The sequence below is a fragment of the Chlorocebus sabaeus genome, chromosome 24, assembly GCF_047675955.1.
Source record: "Chlorocebus sabaeus isolate Y175 chromosome 24, mChlSab1.0.hap1, whole genome shotgun sequence".
Taxonomy (NCBI): Eukaryota; Metazoa; Chordata; class Mammalia; order Primates; family Cercopithecidae; genus Chlorocebus; species Chlorocebus sabaeus.
Genome location: NC_132927.1, coordinates 82,663,494 through 82,676,275, shown reverse-complemented (window position 1 = coordinate 82,676,275; position 12,782 = coordinate 82,663,494).

Here is a 12,782-nt window from a genome sequence, read left to right as displayed (position 1 = left end):
TTTAATTTTACAGGCTCATAGGAGGAAGAGACTTGTCATGTTTCAGATGAGACTTTGAACTGTGGACTTTTGAGTTAACACTGAAATGATTTAAAACTTTAGGGGAACTGTTGGGAAGGCATGATTGGTTCTGAAATATGAAGACCTGAGATTTTGAAGGGGCCAGGGACATAATGATATGGTTGAGCTGTGTCCCCACCGAAATCTCATCTTGAATTCTCACACATTGTGGGAGGGACCCAGTGGGTGGTAATTTAACCATGGGGGCAGGTCTTTCCCTTACTGTGCTCATCATGGTAAATAAATCTCACGAAAACTGATGGTTTTATAAAGGGACATTTCCTATCACATGCTCTCTCTTTGCCTGCTGCCATCCATGTAAAAAATGACTTGCTCATCCTAGACCTCTGCCATGATTGTGAGGTCTCCCCAGCCATGTTGAACGGTGAGTTCGTTAAACCTTTTATTCTGTATAAATTTCCCAGTCTCAGGTATGTCTTTATAAGCTGTGTGAAAACAAACTAATACACCCAATATTAATCCCAGTGCTTATTAGTAATTTTTAGTTATTTTTCCTCATTCTCTTTCTCCTCCCACCCTCCAGCCTCCAAGAAGCCCCAGTGTGTGTTGTTTCCCTCTGTGTCCATGTGTTCTCATCATTTTGCTCCCACTTAAAAGTGAGAACATGTAGTATTTGGTTTTCTGATCCTGTGTTAGTTTGCTGAGAATAATGGCCTCCAGCTCCATCTATGTCTCTGCAAAGGACATGATCTCATTCCTGTTTATGGCTACTTAGTAGTTCATGGTGTATGTGTCCCACCTGTCATAGCCTGGGAAGTTCTTGCGACTCTCCTATGCAGCCTCTGGATTCACCTTCAGTAGCTACTGAATGAGGTGAATACACCAGGTTCCAGGAAAGGGGCTGGATTGAGTAGTAGATATAAAGTATAATGGAAGTCAGATATACTATGCACACTCTCTGAAGGGTAGACTCACTGTATCCAGATACAATTTCGAGAACTTGCTATGAGAGTAAATGGCCGTGTATCACTGTATTTAAGAAACCAAGTGATGGGGAGTCAGTGTGAGACAAGACACAAAATTTCCTGCAGAGACGTGAGGAGGCTGGGCTGAAGGGGAAACTCAGCACCCAAATAAGACAGGGGCAGCCCTGGGACAGGTGCAGATGGAGGTCAAGGATTGCTTTTCTTCAGGTCTGTGGCTTCCTCTGCATCTAAAATACAAAATTGCAGATAAAAATTATTTACCAAGTTTAAAAAATGCCATTTACCAAATATGTGATTTGCAAATGTGTTCTCCAAGTCTGTGGTTGTCTTTTCACTCCCTCATCAGTGTATACCGCAGAAACATTTATATTTACCTCTGTGTCTGTGTGTGTGCATGTGTGTGTAAATTTGGATAAAGTAACATGTAAAGTTTTATTATTTCTTGAATCATGTTTTTGCATTATGTCTGAAAACTCAGAATAAAATCCACTAACACTGAAAATATTTTCCATGCTCTAATCTCATGCCACAATTAACTAATGAGTATTTAAACTTTACTCACTTGATGAGAGGACTATCAACTTAAGTCATTTGGATTATTCTATAAGGGAGATGTGTCCTTCTTTCTATTTTTCCTTGATTTAATTACCTATTAATTTCAGAAATTGTTCAGGGATGTTTACTTCATACTCTGGTATAGATCCATGCTACATTATTCATTTTATTGCTCAAGTAACCAGACTTTAATTTAGAGGGCGTGAGCTCATTTACTATGCACTCTGTATCTTTATGATACAACTCATCCTTTTGTTTATTAACATTTCCCCATTTCCTAGGTACAAGAAATTCTAAACTCATTTTCCTGTATTATATTTTCCATACATAGAATCAGCCATTTCTCCAAGGATTTCTGGCCTCTGGTTTGAAGAATTGTATTAAAGTACAAAATTATGATGTTGGGTGTGTGTACTGTTAATGTGGTGTCGGGGATTCTAGGGACTCTAAGCTAATAGTAGCATTTGAATATTAACCCATGTTTATGGGCACATGGAAACTATTTATATATCTAATCTTCTGTACCTATATTGCATTAAATATGAGAACACACCAATATACTTACCTTACTGTCATACCACATATAGACTTTTAACTTTTCTTCCTTGCCTGCTCATAACCATCCACTCAATATGACGAATTCCACTCCATCACATGTCATTGAGTTATTTAGTTGCACAGTCTCAGGTCACATGCACAGTGGTATCAGATTTAAGCTGTACTTGTTTGGAAGCATATTTATCTACTAAGGCACGGTGCTTCTACGCAGTTTCATTACAGTTTAGACTTACAGAATCTCCTAATTACCAACGTTATTTAGGTGAGAGATTGTGTGTGTCACCTTTCAAAGTGTAGTTATTTCAAATACATTATATAATTTTATTTAAAATTTCATAAAACCAACTTATAAAGTAAGCATATGAAGATTTTCCAGGAATTTAGAAAGAGGGTATCATGTAAGTGAATTGAGCACCGATTAAGGGTGGTGATACTTATTTTAAATCATATGCAATGTTGGACATATGACACACTTAATTTGTCAACACTTAGAATTTAATGACACCAAGTGTGAACCTAAATATATACAACTTTAAAAAAGTATGTAGCTTGTCATGAACTCCAAAATGAAATGCAGACTGTATAGAAGTCTCTGGCAACTTTACTCAGTGTGGGCAGCGATGGCATGACATGCAGGCAATAAAGAATAAGGTAACTTTCCCCATTTGCATATCAGTTGTTTCCCTTCACGAGATAACTTTCTTTCAGCAGGCTCCCATGTGAGTCAGTTTCCTTCCTGACAAGCAGGTCACCCAGAGGTTTCTCATCTTCCCTTAACTGAGAAAAGTTTCCCCAAACTCCAGTTCAGACTAGCTCACACTGTCCCTAAATGGGCAATTACTTTTAGATATGTGCCCACATCTGTCCCTGTGTGTACTCCTCCCTCAGACAAGCACACGCATTGCTTTGTGGACTCTTCCCTCAGAAAACCACAAATGTCCCCACAATGACTCCTTCACATAAGCATGCCTGTCTGATGCTGAACTGCTGTGTGGCAAAATTAGCTCAGAATACAAGCAGTATGGACTCCAGCCCTAATAACGTGTAGGTCTGCATTTTATTTTTAATTCTAACTGAAGACTTTGCCTTCTTGTTAAAAGCAGTGGCTTATAGTTCTACATGCAGAGACTACAGGCAGATATATGACTCCTCTGGAAAAGTTTATTTTCGTGTATTTACTGGGTTATTTTGTTAATAAACATTCACTCTATAAAGACACCTGAAAAGGGCCCTCATCAGGGAACAATAAAGTGTAGTTTGCAGATTAACTCTGAGCATCCAGTCCCAGGAATCCCTTGACCTGCCCTCCCTGAAATCCAAAGGCAGAGCGGGGATGACAACTGTTGAGTAGCAAACTTATGTCCACAGGGAGGAGACATGGAAATGTGGTAATTCCCACGCTCATGAGGAGCAGCTCATCCCCTGTCTCTAGTGGCCTGGTGAAGAGCTACCCCATACCTGCACTTTCCTCTGTGTCCACACCATGGGGTCTGTGCTGATCTGGGCTTTCCTTCTAATCACTCTTAATATTACGGCCCTTGTGGATCAGGCTCAGTTTTGGCTGCTCCAGATGGGGCTGTTCTCAGTCTGTTCCCTCTGTGTTTGCAGAAGTCCTGTGTGAAGTTCTCTGAAGGAGACAGCGGGAATAATGGTACAGCCAGGGGTTCTGTGAGTCTCTCCTGCAAACGCTCTGGATTCACCTTCACTGACTGCAGCATCAGCCTGGTCCAGCAGGCCTCGGGATCAGGATTGGTGTGGGCAGCTGCAGGGAGAAATTCAAGAGGAAGTTCTCAGTGGTGCCCTCCATGACTACAAAGAAAGTTCACAGTCCCCAGGACACTCTTACATGCATGGTCCAACTGCCATCTTTACTTCTTTATCACGTTTGTTCTGTAAATCACAACGAATGGTGCATTCTGCATCTATTATACATTTGTTAAGTCTTTTTTGGTGTCTTTCAAAAAAACTGGTAACTTTATCCTATGTAATACCTGTTAAGTCCTAAAAGTGTTTTTTGATGTCTACTTTGTCTGAAATTTACACAGCTACTATGGCTTTCTTCTGGTTTATGTTTTCATAATCTGTGTTTTCCCATCTTTATCTTTTCTATTTGTGAATATATAGGATAACTTTCTTGTACAAAGCTAATAGTTGGGTCTTGTTTTATCAAATCAACTATAATAAATTCTATTTTTAAAGTAATATTAATGTTTCTGTTATTTTTTGTTTAAATTCGTCATTTATAATGATGTTTATTTCTCTATTAACAGATTATTTAATTCATTTTTTATAAATATGGTATTGGTTGCCATAAGGTTTACAATAAGAATTGTATATAATTAGATTCTAATGCAGATACTGTGATGGCCTTGATGTGAAGTACAGAGATAGTGTAACTGTGTGCTTTGAATTCCTCCTTCTCCCCAGTCGTTCTTGTTTATCCTCAGTTGGCACTTACATATAAAATATAATATATATTTTATTGCTTTATATAGTTATATGTTATCGCAATTAGAAAGATAATAACTGCACTTCCTCTTGACTTTCCCTTTTTCTACAATTTTAATTTCTTTGTATAGATCTATGTTTTCAGGGCATATCATGTGTCTACTCGCAGAGAAACTTTGCTAACATGTGCCCTGAAACATGAATCTGCTGACAAATTGTCTCAGGATCTTTTTTATTTTTATTTTTATTTTTATTTTTTTTTATTTATTTTTTGAGACGGAGTCTTGCTCTGTCGCCTGGGCTAGAGTGCAGTGGCCGGATCTCAGCTCACTGCAAGCTCCGCCTCCCGGGTTTACGCCATTCTCCTGCCTCAGCCTCCGGAGTAGCTGGGACTACAGGCGCCCGCCACCTCAACCCGCTAGTTTTTTGTATTTTTTAGTAGAGACGGGGTTTCACCGTGTTAGCCAGGATGGTCTCGATCTCCTGACCTCGTGATCCGCCCGCCTGGGCCTCCCAAAGTGCTGGGATTACAGGCTTGAGCCAAGGATCTTTTTTAATGACATAATTTTATTTGCTTTCACATTTTTATAAAAATGAAATGCATGTATAATTTCAGTTTGCATTTTGCTTATAATTTATTTTCTTACATTTATTTTTTTCTTCCAGGAGATGATCACATATTACATTCTGCTGGGCTTTTATTAGCCACGTTTCTGTGAATCTACTCAGGGTTGGATTTCAAGTGTATGGTTGCCACAGCTGTCAGAGTTGAAGTCAGCTTCTCCTCTTCACAAGAGCTTCAAGTTACTCCAGTGATACCTGCTTCTGTGTCCCTGTTTGGCTTTGGGTTTTCACATTTCATTCTCCCCAGAGACAGCCTCTTTCAGCTGTGACAGGTGCATCCTGCTGACACTTTTACTTGGTGATTGCTTGTGTGGTGAATGGGCTTGGACACAGGAGCACATTCTCCAACCTTCTGACTAAGACTCCTTTTCAGCTATGGGTGGTGTGACTGGCTCTGAAGCATGGCCTTACAAGTGTTTCTGTTCCTTCTCTTCCCCAGTGTCAGAGTGTCTCTTCCCAGCCACAGTGGATTTTCATCAGCGTCCTCAGGTTCTGACCCACTGTCCTTACCCCACAGATTCAGGATTTCATTCCTCAGGAAAGAGATGGGAGGTGTTTCTGGGCAGAGTTTCCTTGGTGTCCTCTGTTTCCTTGTGTTCTAGTTGATTCTACCAGTGCCCACAGGACACAAGATTTAATAAATGTCTCCCACATATAGTGAAGGGGGATTCAGCATTGAACAGAGCTGCTGTTCTTCCTCCCTAGTCCACACCACAGGACAGCAGGTGGGTGAGTTGTCTGGGGATTTCCCCAATTCTGTAGGAAAAGCCTGCAAGTACCAGGAGTTTCACATTCACACACCATTAGCACACACATCCTCAACAACTCATGAAACCTTTCTACGTTAGTTTTTTCCTTCTTCAGTACCATGCAGTGAGCGGCATCTGCCCCAGTTACTCTAATAAGTGGACCCTAGTTCTCTCTGCAGGCCCTGATTTTCTCAGAATACAGGGATTTTTTTCTCTGTGACATCAACTCAGATATGTTGAAGGGTTTATTTTTTGTAGTTATTCATGGTTTTTGTTAACAAGGTCAGAAAAAGATTATTTTCTCAATTTTTACATTATAATGCTTAGTATTTAATTTCTAAATAAAATTCAGAAACTGAAACAACATATCAAGTATCCATTATTTGGTGCATTGTCAAACAATTTGAGAAATATTAATGTACCAGAATACGATGAACCGTTGAAATCAAGGCATACCTCATTCACATAAGAACATGAGGATATTATAAAATAATTGTGGTGAGTGAAGGAAGCTGAAGAATTCACAGAAAATCTCAAGTGATTTTATTTGTATGAATTGTAGAAGATGCAACTACTGTAAATTAACATGAAGAAGATCTGAATTTTCTGAGAAAAGGGTGGTAAGAGTAACAAGGTGCTGAAATGAAATTACAGATAAGTGAGAGAAAAAAATAGAGGTTAATTTAATTGCTAACAGCATGATTGAAGTGCTGATTCAATGACTGCACACATATATCAACATTTCCCAAATGCTGCACTATCAATTTGTTTTCATTATTAATTGATTTTAATAAAGCAGTAACAAAAATGAATATATTGGCTGAGAAAAAGCAAGAAAGAGATAAATATTGACACTTGAATAATCACAGACTCCTGACAATACACACATGTGAACACTGATTGTATATTTCAGGTAAACACCACAAATGGCAAAATTAAATAAAGTTGTTAGGACAGGTGGGACATCCTGAAAACCGCTCTAGGCATGTCCCACACCACCCTGGAGCTGTCTCAGGGGAGCCGACTGCTCCAGCGTTTAGAGTCACAGGCACAGATAATAGGGCTCTGTCCAGATGTGTGATATTGGACATATTGCACAACTGCTCTGTTCTGCATGTAATTATCTTCTCTAAAAATGTGACATTCACACTTGCGTTAAGTATATTCTACAAGTATGTAAAAATTAAATAAGACGATGAATACTAAATGATTATCAAGGCACAATCACATAATCTGAAGTTATATTTCCTGAGAGATAGAATTGACTCCAGTGTTTTCCGGGACACTCTCATCTGCTCTGAGCACTGCCTTCTCCTCAGCCGTCCCACCCCAGAGCTTGCTATATAGCAAGAGACATGCAAATAGGTCCCTCCCTCTTCTGATGAAAAGCAGCTCAGCCCTGACCCTGCAGCTCTGGGAGAGGAGCCCAGCCCCAGAATTCCCAGGTGTTTCTATTCGGCCATCAGCACTAAACACAGAACACACCATGGAGTTTGTGCTGAGCTGGGTTTTCCTTGTTGCTCTTTTGAAAGGTAATTGAGAGTGAAGTAGAAATACTGTGTGTGAGGAGACATGAGTGAGAGGAACAGTGGATATTTGTGGCAGTTTCTGACCTTGGTGTCTTTTTGTTTGCAGGTGTCCAGGGTGAGGTGCAGCTGGTGGAGTCTGGGGGCGGCTTGGCAAAGCCTGGGGGGTCCCTGAGACTCTCCTGCTCAGCCTCCGGATTCACCTTCAGTGACTACTACATGCACTGGGTCCGCCAGGCTTCAGGGAAGGGGCTGGAGTGGGTCTCACGTATTAATACTGGTGGTGGTAGCACATGGTACGCTGACTCCGTGAAGGGCAGATTCACCATCTCCAGAGAGAACGCCAAGAACACACTGTATCTTCAAATGGACAGCCTGAGAGCTGAGGATACGGCTGTCTATTACTGTGCGAGAGACACAGTGAGGGGAAGTCAGTGCGAGCCCAGACACAAACCTCCCTGCAGGGACGCGGGGGGGAAATCAGCGGCAGGGGGCGCTCGGGACCCACTGATCAGAGTCAACCCGGAAGCCGGTGCACACGGAGGCTGATTTCCTGTCAGGATGTGGGACGCCATCTTTTTACAGTTCCTCTAGTGAACCTCTCTGAGTTCAGAATTCTCTGATTACTAATGTCATCTCTACATATTTTTTAAACGACTATTTATTATGATAACCTATTTTCATATGCACAAAATACAGATTGTTGCTTACAGAGATGAAAAGTCCTCACCAGGATCAGAGTCCTGAGGAAGCTCAGCGGTGCCTGGTGAGTTTTCTCCAATCAGACCCAGGACAGAAACCTCAGGGAGATTCCTGGACTAGAACAGTCTTTGGGATTCTGATCACAGTCAATAGAGAGGCTGGGCCAGGGTCAGTGTCATGTAGAAGCTCACAGATTTCTTGTCTGACCCTTCTCCTGACACTAAAGCCAGTCAGCATCAGCACTGACCTGGTGCTGCTTTTGCTCACAGACTTCGTTCTTTCTTTGTAGTGTTTGTTCTTCCTTTTAAATTTTATTTTCCTGCTTTCTGAAAAAGAAAAAGATGGTCTCCATGGTCTACATTCCAGGGCTCAAGGCATTTTCTTGGAGCTCAGGTGAGGCTCAGGCTGTGTCTCCTGCAGCAACGTGGGTGAGGCTGATGTAACTTCCTTCTCTCCCCATTTTCTCAGGACCCTCCACTGTGTTGTGTGTAGACTCATCTGGGAATGCAACTGGTCGTTAATAGTGAAAGCGATAAACTTATTTGATCAAAATGGGATGTGGATGTGGAATTAACCCTGTTCTGTGCAAACTATCAGACTCATCTGCTTCAGCAGTAGTGTTAGAAAGAGGTTGTAAAATTTATCGGAATCAAAATGGAGCCACTTATGAAGCTGGGGAAGGCGATGAAGCTGGGAAAGGCCATGAAGGAGGTTCTAACACCCATATTCCTGGTAACAAGAACTATCATAAATAGACTCTGCACAACCACAACTTTGCACTGAAGCCACCACAACCATAAAATAATTACTTTTCCAAGAATATCTGCCCATCAAACTGCCTGTACAACCTTATACCGATGTCACCCCTGTTACTGATCCTTCTACCCCAGGATAATTGTCTCAAAACAACTGATGTAATACTCCTCATTTTTCCTTAATTTTTTTTCTTTCCATACCAACCTGAATGCACCCATACATATTTCAATTGCAATACACATCCTAGAATAAATGTTATTATATTTTAATAATATAATATTATTATATTGTATTTTAGAGTCTCTTTCTGCCTGTTATTCAGTTGACAAGCTACAGATGGACATGCCACATTTCTGTGAGATGTAGAGGATGACATTTTTTAGATATGGCTAGGAATATCCAATTTCCCTAAGTGATCCCTCAATAAATGCAGGCTGGAAGTCCCAGAGAGAGAGATGAAGCTGCTGAATCACCATGGAATTTCATTTTCTCCAGTTCTGCTCTGATGGAATCAGGCCCACCCATTTTATCAATGATAATCTACTTAACCTAGAGTCAGCTGATGACAGGTTTAATAGCATCTATTAAGTAAATTCACAACAAGATATATATATACACACACACATATGTGTGTGTGCGTGTGTATATATATGATATATATTTAAGATGGAGTCTCACTCTGTCACCCAGGCTGGAGTGCAATGACATGATCTCGGCTCACTGTAACCTCTGCCTCCCAGGTTCAAGCAATTCTTCTGTATCAGCCTCCCCAGTAGCTGGGACTACAGGCACACGCTACCACATCTGGCTAATTTTTGTGTTTTTAGTAGAGACGGGGTATCACCATATTGGTGAGGCTGGTCTCAAACTCCTGACCTCGGATGATCCACCCGCCTCAGCCTCCCAAAGTGCTGGGATTACAGGCATGCACCACTGCAACTGGCTAACACCACACATATTAATATTGGATTGAATAACTACATAGTCTACCCTAACCAAGTGTACCATCAAACTTACCATTACCCAGAGGGAAGAATCTCTAAAATGACATCTATAGTCTTAAATTTTTATGGTGTAAAACTGACCACTTTACAATCAGGCAATTATGATTTTGCTAATGAGTTGTAGTTGTGTGTGTATTTTGGATATAATCCCTTTTTCAGATGCCTGGCTTGTAATTATATTCTCCCATTCTGTAGGTTGGAATTATTTCCACGCTTTGCAGACTCTTTTTGTTGTGTTGTAATTCCGCTTGTTCAATTCTGCTTTTGTTGTCTGTGCCTTTAATTTGAAATATAGGAAATCATTCTTAGTATTATTTTCTGGGTGGGGGAAATTTTACAATTGCAAGCCACACGTTTAACTATTTAACCCATTTAGAGTTGATTTTTGTGTTTATTCCAAACTAAAATTCTTAATTCTTTGTAAGCATAGATCCAGTTTTTCTAAAAGCGAGACATCAGAAAGACTAGAATATTCTAAATTGACCACAAAGTTTCATTTAAATAGTTTGTTTATTTAGTTCATCAAATTTGACATAATCCCTTGTTGCAAGAAATCCAAGTGAAATAATAGTAGTCGTCCAAGTTTGGTGTGTCTAAAAAGGCTTATAATAAATAAATATTTAAAAGTACAAATATAGATATGATGATCATATTGTGTTGCTATGTGCTATAATGTCTTTTTATAAAGTTTTTTAATTTGGAAGATTTTGTTTTTATTTAAATATTAAATATATACCAAAGATATTTCATGATTAATATTGGATAAAATACAACAATAAAATTAATACAGATGAATACACCCTCCCACAAACACACACCCACACAGAAAAAAGTGAAGATTTTAAACCAACTGTGTATCTGATCCTATCTCACTCTCTGTGTACTCAGGAAGAAGTAATTTTGCTAACTTTTATGCTCATTTTTCAATTGCTTTTAGATGTATTACACATAAATATGTATCCTTAAACAAAATGCTATTGAGCTTTATATATCTTTGAATATTATTTAAATGGAATTATATATATAAATAATAGGTAGCAAAAATTTTTTCATTCCTTGTTGTGAAACACTTGGGTTGATTCCATTTATTGCTGTAATAAACATTTCTGTTGTGAACTTTATTATTCAAGTACCTTTACATTCATTTGTGTACTAGTTTGCTTCCTATGCATTATGTTTAGATTTTTTAAAAATTTTTAATTGCTTCTAATGGGTTTATAAAATTTACATTTTTTCCAGCAATGTATGAAATTTCCATTATGGTAATCTTTACCAACCTTTGAACTAACCAGAACTTAAACATTTGTTTGACTGGAGTATGTAATTTATTGATTTTTGATTTTCATTTTCCGCATTGTTGATGTTTTCAGTATAGTTTCCAGGAGGTTGTTGGCTATTCAGATTTCCTCTTCCATAAAATGACTATTTAAAACTTTTGCCCACTTATTTTCTATGTCATTGGTTGGTTATTTAAAAGAGTACTTTATATATATTTTTATTAAAACCTTTAACACTGTATATATATATATATTTCTTTTCTAGTTGGAGGCCTTTCCGTTTTCTGCATAGTAAATACTGATGAATTCTTAGTGAGACATATCAATCTTTTATTTAAAACCTCATGATTTTTTATTCCTAGGATTTCCTTTTTCATACTAATCATAAACATATAACCTGCAATGTTTCATCATTTTTTTTGTTTTCATGAGTTTTTAACACATTTAGAATTGCTTTCTCTGTGTGAAATGAAATAGAGATAAAATTATATTTTTATATGAATTAAAAGTAGCAGGGGCTGGGCGCGTTGGCTCACACCTGTAATCCCAGCACTTTGGGAGGCTGAGGAGAGTGGATCACAAGGTCAGGAGTTCAAGACCAGCCCTACCAATATGGTGAAACCCTGTCTCTACTAAAAATACAAAAATTAGCTGGGTCTGGTGGTGTGCACCTGTAATCCCAGCTACTCAGGAGGCTGAGGCAGGAAAATTGCTTGAACAGCCTGGGCAACAGAGCGAGACTCCGTCTCAAAAAAAACCCCACACAAGTTCCCCTGGGATCAATCAATAAATATTTCTTTCCAAGCCCTATTACTCCTGTTGTTAAAGATTCGTGGTGCTTTTCAAAGTTTGAGGATATTATAGCCTTTTGGCTTTGACTGCAGCAGAAAAGTAAATGTGAAGCTATGAAATCACTCAGCGAATTTATTGTTTTGACAATTAATATAATGTATTTTAAATGAAAAAACCTGTCCATTAAATATTTTTGTTTGTGCCTGAAATATATTGAGTTTGCCACATTGATCCATTAAATTATGCTATATAGTTAGAATAAATTTTTAAAAATTTTTGTTTTATAGTATGGGATACAAGTTTTTTAAGAAAGTAAATTAATACAGAAGTACATGAGTGATTACTCAATATGACATTTGTATCTTAGTTCAGCATTTGAGCATAATTTTATACTCAAATAACTTATAAGTGGAAGACTAATCACACTCTAACTTTCCTGATTTTTAATAATTTTGCTAGCTTCATAAGTTAGAAAAATAATCACAAAATTTCTCCTTCTATTTTACATAACATAGATCAAATTTAAAATAGTAACATTTTGTGTTTATTTTATACTACAATTTTTGTCTGTGATAAACTAGATGATCTCTCAACCACTTAGAGAAGTTCATGCTGACTTTTATATACATTTTGTTTCAATATAAATTCTTGCCATGAATCAAAAGTACCTTCCAGAGAAAATGATTTGAACTAAACAACTCATATGATTTGGAAACACTTTTATTGTAAGCCTTTAATCTACACTTTCTGACTCAAACAGAAAGAGATTTTTAACAGTCTACTC